The 10,969-nt window shown below is 41.9% G+C and overlaps 1 long non-coding RNA gene across 1 annotated transcript; it reads left to right on the top strand.

Moving 5' to 3' along the window:
- Window positions 1-662: 662 nt before the first annotated feature.
- Window positions 663-10,412, top strand: LOC140736602 (uncharacterized). Its single transcript, XR_012100983.1, has 2 exons — window positions 663-807; window positions 10,243-10,412. It is a non-coding gene; the product is annotated as an uncharacterized lncRNA (long non-coding RNA).
- Window positions 10,413-10,969: the final 557 nt, after the last annotated feature.

Genomic DNA, 10,969 nt, shown 5'->3' with positions numbered 1-10,969 from the left:
CCCTCCATAGATGCTGACTGACACCCTGAGTTCCTCCAGCATCCCATGTGTGGCTCCAGATTCCAACATTTGCAGCTTAAACAAAATGGTGTTTGTATCTGTTTCACTGATTTCTGGGGCTCACTACAGAAACACTTACTATTCAGAAAGAAACATGCCTTTCAAGCTGCACAACTGATATTTCCCTTGTAAGCAAATGTTGCTTGTTTACATTAAATTGCCTGTTTCAATATCCCTTCAACCTCTTCTTCTTCCTCAATCTATTCATTTGAAAGGGAGGTTGTGGTTTAACCACCGCTTGTCTCTTAAAAACAAAACTTCAATGCATAGAATTGATCTCCACAAAATAATGCTGCAGGAAGTTCTTGTCTAGCATTTAAGACTTGCTGGATTGCTCTTTCAAACATCTTTTACTAGTGTGTTCTTTCCTTCAGATTTGACCTAAAGCCACGTATTACGGAGGCTCTGTATGCTGAACATTTTGTAAGTGCGACTCTCTGGAGTGTAAGAGTGTTCAATTGCAGTGCTGTGCTACAAGGAATGTGAAAAGCTCGAGCCAAAGGCAGGAAAGGGTCAACATTCCTGGATGCTGGGAGGTGAGCAATGTTCCCTCTAATATTTTTTACAGCTGCGCAGACAAACCATTGCTCTGAGCAGGAAAATTTTACACAGCATGAAAACCGTGCAGCACTTTAAATTAACACTATATACGGTAAAAGAAAATTCCAGCTGCACAGCAACAAAGGCTATGTGCACGGGAGCATTTCAGTTACTGCGCAGCCGTGCACTCTAGAGGGAACAGTGGAGGTGAGCATATATTTCCAATGTTTTGCAACACACTGCTTCCCAATTTATTACTATTCTGCCGTGGTCTTGTAAATAAATATGAAATGTAAAATATATCCCTTCTTCCCTGCAGCTGGCTCGTGCCGCGTGCCCAGCATTACCTGGTTGCAGAGTTTGACAAAATGCTGAGAAGAGCTTCTACTGGGAGCTCTGTGTGTACCTGACCAATTGGTGGTGGATGGGGCAGGGTTTAACACCGGGGACCAGCAAGGACTGTCCACAGAGAGACCAGCGTGGATTTCATCTGGGCAGCCGCTTCTTATTAAACATACCTTGCATGGCCTGTTGTATGTGCAGCTCCTGGCTGTGCTGCTTGAGTGTCGGCTCTGCTTAAGGTGTCCTGACACTGTGGTACAGAATACTTGCTTCATTTCACTCTAACACACGCGCACAAAGGTGTACTGTCTCTAGGGTGTGGGTTGCTTGCTCTTTTATGTCCAATTCATGCAACAACACTCAAATAATTTACCCAAAGGAAATGAATCTATAAAGCAGACTTCAGAGTTGTTTGATTCACCTCCCAGTTCCATTGTGCCTGTTCTCATGACGCCCGTTGCTGCCTAAATAGAAACAGGCACAACTTTGCTTACATCACAGTTTCATTTGGGGTTTGAGTTTCTTTCTCGGTGTGTGCACCCTGATCTGACGAAAGTTTCCAGCTTGGATTTGTTGCTTCGTTAGGTCACAACAATCCCTGTCCTTCTTGCTGCCTGCTGGTTTCGAGCACAACCTCATGGTCTGCTGTAGTGAAGCAGCAAAAACAAAACCTAAATTAGAATTGAGAAAAGTGAATGTTAAGGGAAGCTTTTTACCAGAATGGAATACTTTCTGGTGAGATACAGATGCAAGTGATTAGAAATGAGATACTCAAAGGATTAAGTTGTGAAGATTGGTTTTAAGCTTGTTAGGTTGAGAATGCTTAAAACAAGAGGCTTCATAAGCTGGATAAAAACTGTTTTATCATCTGGTCTGAAGTTCAGATTAGGTAATATTGAAATGAAAAGGCTGTACGTTTCGAATCTGCTGTCCCAAGAGGTTGTGGAGGTTAAGCCTGTTTTAATTTGGACAGAGATTGTTTGGGGGTGGTTCAGGAAATGTGGAACAAGGGTGGATAGAACAGGCTGGGTTATAGATCCCATGTGGTTTAGTTTAACAGGGCTGTAGGCTGAATAGCCCCACATTATAAACCATTTTACATATAAATCTGAACAGATCAAATCTTTGTTCATGTATTGAAAGAGCAGCACATCACTATTTTAACTTCCCTACACAGACAGATGTGCAGTTTACACAAGTGTTATACACTGCATAGTTTAGTTTTGTATTTCTACAGGAAAAATCTCACAACTGCACTTCATATACCTTGGCTAACAAATGTCAATCACCATTCAGAAACCAAGAAGGGACTTGAAACGTTAAAAAAAACTTCCAGATGTAGCTTTTTATATATTAGTAGCAAATGCACAAAATGTTTAGTGTCCACACACGTTCATTAAGTGACTCTTACTCATACTGAGTGTTGTGTGTGACCTTAATACCCACAGTCAATAAGAATAAATGTCTTAATCTTATTCTTGTTGAATAAAAATGACTTGTTTACTTCTCAAATGCAATTTACAACTTGGTAAGACAATAATGAGTAATTGTGGATTTCCAGTTCATGGTTTCTGAACTTGGCCGCACTGATTTCATATACAGATTATTTAATGAAACTGCTCTGTCGTGTTATCAGATATGAATTGCATCTGTTCAGATTTACCTGGTGTTACCTTCTCCTCCTTCCAAAATAAAGCTAATACATACTGCAGCTGAGTAACAACCAGTTGTTTCTTACCAGTGTTAGAATCATGAGAGGGATTGAATTAATCCATGAAAGTCTTCTCGCAGTCAACTCATATTTATCCTTAAGCCAATGTAAAACACTAGCTATTAATATTCTGCATCTTTACTGTTCTGAGCTTAGTATGGCACCTGTAGATCTTGAGAGAACAAGAAGTTACACAAAACCCAGACATAAAGACGTGCAAGGTTCTCTCTCCTGACAGTGACAGAATTTGGCCCTGTAATTACATTTCCATTCACGCTTGCTGGAGGCACCAGTAGGTATTCCTGTTACTGGACAAATCTTTTCAGTGCAACTCAGAAAGACATACACTCAATGGCCACTTTATTAGGTATACCTCTTTGTTAATGCAGATATCTAATCAGCCAATCGTGTGGCAGCAACTCATACAACTCAATAAAGGATGCCGACATGGTCAAGAGGTTCAGTTGTCATTCAAACCAAATATCAGAAATGTATTCTCAGTGACTTTGACCATGGAATGATTGTTGGTGGTAGATGGGGCAGTTTGAGTATCTCAGAAATTGCTGATCTCCTCAGATTTTCATGTCCATAGAGTTTGCAGAGAAATGGTTTGATGAACAAAATATAGATAGTGATGACAGCTCTGTAGGCAAAAATGCCTTGTTAGTGACAGAGGTCAGAAGAGAATTGCCACACTGGTTCAAACTAACAAGAAAGACAAAGTAATTTAAATAACCATGTGTTGCAATAGTAGTGTGCAGAAGAGCATCTCTGAATGCACGACATATCAAACTTTGAAGAGGATGGGCCAAAGCTGCTGAAGGCCACAAACATACACCCAGTGACCACTGAGCATATTTGCCAGACGATTAGATTTCGAACGTAGACAGGTCAGCCTCGCAATCTTTGCCATAGGGTCAACTTTTAGGCAGTGACATGTTGCTTGCTTCAAAATGGATAGTGCAGAGGAAAATCATTAATGTGCCGCCTTTCGCAGCCCATTCAAGGTGTCCTGAGAGCACTTTATTTTTTTCTAATTTAGCAAAACAGTGCAGAACAGACCCTCAAGCCCAACAAGCTGCATCGCCCAGCAACCCACCTACTTAATCATATGATAATTTACAATGACCAATGAAGGTACTAATCGTTACATCTTTGGAAAGTGGGAAGAAACTGGAGCACCCAGAGGAATACCATGTGCTCATGGGAAGGATGTACAAAATTCTTATAGACAATGTCAGAATTGAACTCCAAGCTCTGTTGCCCTGAGCTTTAATAGCATCAGGCTAATCTACATTACCATGATGTCCCAAACTATACTTTACAGAGAAAGACCCTTGTGAAACACATCTGCCAATTTGTGTACAGAGAGCCCAAAAGCAATGACCAGATCATATTTTTCATGATAAATGAGAGACTAGCCCATTAATAATTCTGTTAATAGTTCCATGGGATCGCTTACATCCACTTGAAAGTGGATCCTTTTTAAGTATGTCATCCAAAAGCATTGCCCAATGTTACCAGTCTTAAGTTTTTAAGATCATGTCCCTAAATGAGACCAGTCTTTTGACAAATGCAAACTTTTCAACTCCACAAGCCCAACAGTAAAAAAATGTTGGATAATTGTTACGAAAAATTGATTTTAAAAAGGTCAGAAAGCAAAGAAAGAAAAGGAAAGTGAATCCAGGATACAAAAGCAGCAATGAATTTTTAAAGCTGTTTATTTTGGGGGTAGTACAGAGCCAGCTCTGATGTCCGAACAGTTTTATTACTGTTATTTCAGTGTCAGCTAAACACAAGCTATACCATCCCAGCAAGTTTATAAACCTCTGAGATTTTTTTCACTTTTAATGGTAAATGTATTTGTGATATTTGGAGCCATTTCATTATTTTTTAAGCAAGTTGCTGAAATACATGATTGTTTAAGTAATTTTCATTAAACCTCTCACATTGTGTCGCCCCAATGAGATAAAATCAAAGAATCCAACTATTGAGGTTGAGGGGGGACGATAGAGGTATTTAAAATTATGAGGGGGGATAGATAGAGTTGACGTGGATAAGCTTTTTCCATTGAGAGTAGGGGAGGTTCAAACAAGAGGACATGAGTTGAGAGTTAGGGGGCAAAAGTTTAGGGGTAACATGAGGGGGAACTTCTTTACTCAGAGAGTGGTAGCTGTGTGGAATGAGCTTCCAGTAGAAGTGGTAGAAGCAGGTTTGATATTGTCAATTAAAAAAAATTGGATAGGTATATGGACAGGAAAGGAATGGAGGATTATGAACTGAGTGCAGGTCGGTGGGACTAAGTGAGAGTAAGCGTTTGGCACGGACTAGAAGGGCCGAGATGGCCTGTTTCCATGCTGTAATTATTATATGGTATATTGTGAAACTGAAAACTTATTTGAAATATGTGGTTTCCAACAAATGAATTTTGATGTTGGAAGGTTTTGAGTGCAAGCTGTCAATTTCTCAATTCCCCAAAGCAAATATAGCACCCATGAATAGTATTTCAAAAAGTGTGCAATGAATGGTTACTTGGTCAAAAACAGGAACTTCCCGAATAATGGCACCTAGCACGTTGCTCAGCTCTGTCTTTGCATAGATACTTGCAGGTGGGCAGTAAACATCAACTTTGCCAGCAACGCGTGAAGGTGAGAATGGGCAGGAATGTCCTCAGCTTCAGATCTGCCATCTTTCTGCCTCACGCTCTTCAGCTGCTGCCCTGACCCTTTGGAAAGTGGAGATACTTTGCACAGCACCTGACAGCAATTGCCATCTTGAACTCCAGATTGCAAGCCATTGCAGTTCACCCTCCCACTCTGAATTGTCTGTGCTCAACCTCCTCAACTTCCAGGGTGAGGCCAAGCTCACATGAGAGCAACATTATTTTATAAAACCATTGGGTTATAAAATACCCAGCTTCTGCCTGGGATGTGTTGGAACTTTTTAAAAACATTAGGATAGATAAGTCCCTGGGACCAGATGGGATATATCCCAGGTTAGTACAAGGAGCTAAGGAAGAGATTGCTGTGCCTTTGGTGATGATCTTTGCATCCACGCTGGCCACAGGAGAAATGATAGAAAATTGGAAGGTGGAAGGTGTTATCTTTTGTTCAAGAAAAGTAATAAGGATAACCCTGGGAATTATGTCTTATGTCAGTGATGGGCAAACTCTTGAAGAGGATTCTTCGACACAGGATTTATGAGCATTTGCAGAAGCATAGTCTGATTAGAGATAGTCAACATGGCTTTCTTCGCAGCAGGTCACAAGCCTGATTGAACTCTTTGAGAAAGTAACAGAGCATATCGATGAAGGCTGAGCAGTGGATATGGTGTATAAGGATTTTAGTAAGACATTTGACAAAGTTCCCCATGGTAGGTTCATTCAAGAGGCATGGGACCCAGGGAAATTTGGCTGCATGGATTCAGAATTTATTAAGGCAGAATACAGAATCTTGGGGTTCACGTCCATTGATCCCTTTCTTAGTCAAGATGTTACCAAGCTGTCTTCTCTATTGAGACTGTGGCTCAGACAGCTTCTTACATTTACAGGGAATGTTTTAGGGGTAGAGAGGGGAGTTTAGGGAGAGGGATGTGGGGTTGGTTACAGTTAAGATTGGGTTTTAGGGACAGGGATGTGGAGAAGTTAGAGATCAGGCATCCGCTCTGCACTTCAGGTTTGAAATCCATCTGCAGTCTAGGCCTTTGCTCTGAGCTCAATGGCTAGCGATGTGGGCCTTGCTGTTCCACTCTGTTATCAAAGGCCAACAGCCTGTACGGGTTACAAAGGACATCCATGGATTTCGAGCTGCCCCAGTTTGGTGTATATTTGGTGTATCAGGATTGGGTATGTGTGTGATCAGAAGGCTCAGAGACCCGAGGGCCAATGAATTGACGCGCCTGGAGTCCAGGTTCCCATCACCAGCTAGTCCAGGGATTGATACCAAAGATCAAACCGGATGGTCAATTGGATGTCTTGAAGTCAGAGCCCGTTAGCCAAAGCCTGAATACTGGAGGCCTGTCTCTGGGTGGGTGGGAGGGAAGGGGTTTGATCTGCTGTTGTTGTTTTGTTGTTTTTTGTGTTCTGTTTTGTTCTGCCGATCATTGTGGGCATGGCTATGTAGGCACCAAAATGTGCAGCGACACCTGGACATCCTTAGGTGTGTTGATTGTTATTGCAAACAACACATTTCACTGTATGTTAATGTACTGTACATGTGGCAAAAAATCCTGAATCTGAATCCCTCTTAGTTGCAGTGCAAGTTGATTTGGTGTTAAGAAGGCATGTAGTGTGTTAGCTTCCATTGAATTCAAAAGCCACAAGGTAATATTGCTCTGTAAGTCTGGTGACATCACACTTGGAGTATTGTGCTCAGTTCTGGTCACCTCATTATAGGAAGGATATAGAAGCTTTAGAAAGGGTGCAGATGAGATCTACCAAGATGCCGCCTGGATTAGAGAACATGTTTTATGAAGACAGGATGAGCAAGCTAGGGCTTTTTTATTTGGAGAGAAGGAGAATGAGTGGTGACTTGATAGAGATGTACTAGGTGATAAGAGGTATAGATAGTGTGGACCCCCAGAGACTTTTTCCCAGGGTACAAATGGCTAATACAAGGGTGCATAACTTCAAGGTGATTGGAGGAAAGCATAGGGGGATGTCAGAGATAGGTACTTTTACAGAGAATGTGGAATGTGCTGTCAGGGGTGGTGATAAGGGCAGATACATTTGTGACATTTAAGATACTCTTAGATAGGCATATGGCTGTAAGAAAGATGGGGGGCTATGGTTGAGGGAAGGGTGAGATTGATCTTGGAGTAGGTTACAGGGTTGGTACAACATTGTGGGCTGAAGGGCCTTTACTGTGCTGTATTACTCTATGCCCTAACATAACAGTGTGAACACTGGATTTTCCAGTTTCTGAAAATCTGCACTCCCTGTGTCCTTTCTCTTTCCTTCAGGTTCTTACCCACATTTTTCCAACCACTGCTTCCATCTTCCACCTGGCTTTATCTACCTTAATGTATTGGGTCTCCTAGCCCTTCTCCCAACTGATTCCATCTGCCCTTCACCAGCCTTCACCTGGTATCACTCATCACCTTCTTTACCTGGCAGATTCCAGCACTTGCAGCCTCTTGCATCTTCACTTATCACCGTCCAGCCTCACCTGTGCGGCTCCATCCGCTATCCTTTTTATTTTTATCTTTCTCTCTCTCTCTCTCACATCTGTTTCCACTTATACCCATGAATCGTCCTCTCCCCTCCTCCTACCAGGATGTTCATCATTCCCCTCCTCACCTGGTTCCATTTACTACCTGCCAGTCCAAGTCTCATCTTACCCTCTCCTCATTATACTAGCTATCACTCCTCTACACTCTTTGTCCTGATGCAAGGCCACGACCATAAATGTTGTCCCTCCCCCTGCCTGCACAGACACTGCCTAGCTCACTGTTCCCCCAGCAGTTTGCTTTTTGCATTTTAGTATAGAACTCTGATCCTTTCACACCTGACCTCCTGCTCTCCACTTTTGTCCTCTCATCTTCACGTAAGTTGATACAAGAGGAGCAACCCTTTCCCTTTCAACGTTTCTGATCATCATGGACATCTAACAATAGGTCAGAGGCCTTTGGTGGCAGCCAAAAGAACTTTAGGGTGGTCTGAGGGCTTACCTGAGGAACTGGTGTCTGGGGCCCTGTGGTCACTCACACCATCTTCAGCTTTGTGTTTCCATTTATCTCTTCCACCGGACTTCCATAATGAACAGGTTAGTGTGGGTGGCTGGAAACCAAAGGGCCAAAGGGCAGAACTCACGATAATCCAGTCCACTGAATTCATAATAATGATCTCATGACCATGTTTGGCTTTAATTACTGTTAATTTTCTTGAGAGATGCAACTTTCTTATTCTTTAACATCTCTGATGAAGAAAGTAATGAGTAGCTAAGATTTTTGACCTTTTTGTTCTGAAATGAAGCAGCAACTCAAATGGCCACATGTACTTAGCTTCAACACAGTGTTCCATTGGCAGCCTGTCCAGTTACTGTTAGAATTGGTGCTAACAACAGCTTCAAGTTTCCAGTCTAGAGTACAGTCAGTTATTCACATGATCTTCCCACCAGTCACAACATTCAACACTTAACTGAAAGTTTAAAACGTTTAGTAATGTCTTTCTATATTGGACCGTTAACAACTTCAGGACACTGCAAACCACTTTTGGAAATAAAATTATTTTTGAAGTTGTGATGCAGGAAACGTTGCCATTAATTTGTGCAGAGCAAGCTTCCACATGTAGCAGAACAGTAACCAGCAGACAATTTCCTTTACCAATGTGAATGTGAATGATGCATATGGCAACTGAACATCTTTCCCTGGTCGTCAATGCTGCTCTTTCAGTGAAGCTCTGTTATGTCGGTCTGTGAACTGATGCTCACAACACTGGAGAGGGATGTGACCTGAAATCTTCCGTGAGAAGATAGAAAGAAAGATAAATAAACTCGGTGCACTCCCAGGTGTAACTGAGTTGAAGTGGATATTGTTGCTTAACTAACATTCATTGGTATCTGACCAGTTAGCGATCATTGGCTTTATTCCAAGAATTTTTTTAAAAATGAAATTGGAGCTATAATTGGCTCTCCTCCAATCATCCATTATGTCTTCAGTGTGACACATCACCCTTCACTTTCCACCACTGCCATCTGAGACATGGCCATTATTAACTAATGAACTAATGCTGTACTTTGGCATGTGATTGCTAAAATTAGTTTCTTGAAACTTATGTACAGAATTAATACTACAATGCATATATTGGGAAATGAAGTGGAGAATTTTTCTCAATTCCATGAAGAATAAAAATGAAACATTTAATTCCTCTTCTGACACTATATTTGGGAAAATAGGGAGGAAGTGCTGATTCTCATTTAACGTGAAACTGGATCATTGCTACGCAGTGTCGCCCATTGTGTATTGTGTGGCTGGGCTGTGCCGCTCATGGGTTAGGGATTCCACCAAGATCTTCACGCAGATTCTGCAGGGGTGTGTTTTGCGTGCTTCCCTGCAGATCCCAACTATACAGCCGCCTGATGTACCAACTGGGCCACTCCCTGATGTCAGGAGCTCTTTAAAGGGCATTCTCCGCAAAGTCACACAGTACTTTCCTTGGCTGCCTATGAAATTGATTATTTAGAAGGGCTGTAGAGAGGAGAGTGAATTTTTTTAACCATTTCTTTTCCCACTTACTGAACCACCTTATTCTTGTGGCTGTGTCCACAGCACTCCTGTACTGGGTGTTATGGAGAACATAAATCCCAAGAAAGATGCTTCAGTGTCTCTTTCTTAGAAAGTGGTTGTTTTGCCACATCACTGAACACATTAACAAACTTCCATGTATGTTCTGTTAAAGATATCCTGACTGGTTGCATCATGGTCTGATACGGCATGAACATGTGAAGCTGTAGAGAGTGGTGGACTCTACTCAATACATTACAGGAACATCCCTCCCCACCATCAAAAGTAAATACATGAGGTGCTGTCTCATGAAAGCAGCATCTATTATCAAAAATCCCCACCATCTGAGCTATACCATCTTTTTGCAGCTACCATTGGGCAGGAGGTCCAGAAGCCTGAAGTCCCATTCCACCAGATTCAACAACAGCTACTTCCCTTCAACTGTTCTGCTCTTGAACCAACCTTCTCAACCCTAACAGTACCTCAGTCTAGCAACACTATGGCCTCTTTGAACTACAATGAAGTGCTTTAAAATTCTGATTGTGTCCTGTGTTGTATAATTTTGTGTAACTTATGTTTAACTTATGCTTCTTCTGAATATTCTGTGTTTAATACTATGTACCTGTTAAGCTAGTGCAAGTAAGTTTTTGGTGCCATGCCTACATATCAGTGCATATGACAATAAACTCAGCACAAGGACAGCTTGTGATTCACCCTGCATGGGAAATTTCCTTACAAGCTCTGCCACTTTGAATTGTATCTCATTAACCAGTTAAGGTCAGCTGGTCATTCTGAACACACACTGCAAAAAGGAAAGGACAATTTCCTCACCTTTTCTACATTGCTTTGGATTACAACTGGGACATGACAGCAGATGCTGCACTTGGGAAGCCCATGGCCAAGGCGGAAGAGTGTGCTCAATGGCTTGTCACTTTCATTTTCTGTGTTTCCTGCACTCTTGATGGTCAATGTTTTACCCACCTGCTCTGTTCAGCACATTGTTTGGTTTGAATCGTGCTCCATGTAGCAACTTCGATATTCCGAAGTTACTTATTATCACAAACTCCCAACTCCCACAGGCCCTTGAAGAGCACA

The sequence above is a fragment of the Hemitrygon akajei genome, chromosome 12, assembly GCF_048418815.1.
Source record: "Hemitrygon akajei chromosome 12, sHemAka1.3, whole genome shotgun sequence".
In the NCBI taxonomy this organism is placed as follows: domain Eukaryota; kingdom Metazoa; phylum Chordata; class Chondrichthyes; order Myliobatiformes; family Dasyatidae; genus Hemitrygon; species Hemitrygon akajei.
The sequence above is the reverse complement of the archived record's forward strand: the minus strand, read 5'-3'. Positions and strand labels throughout refer to the sequence as shown.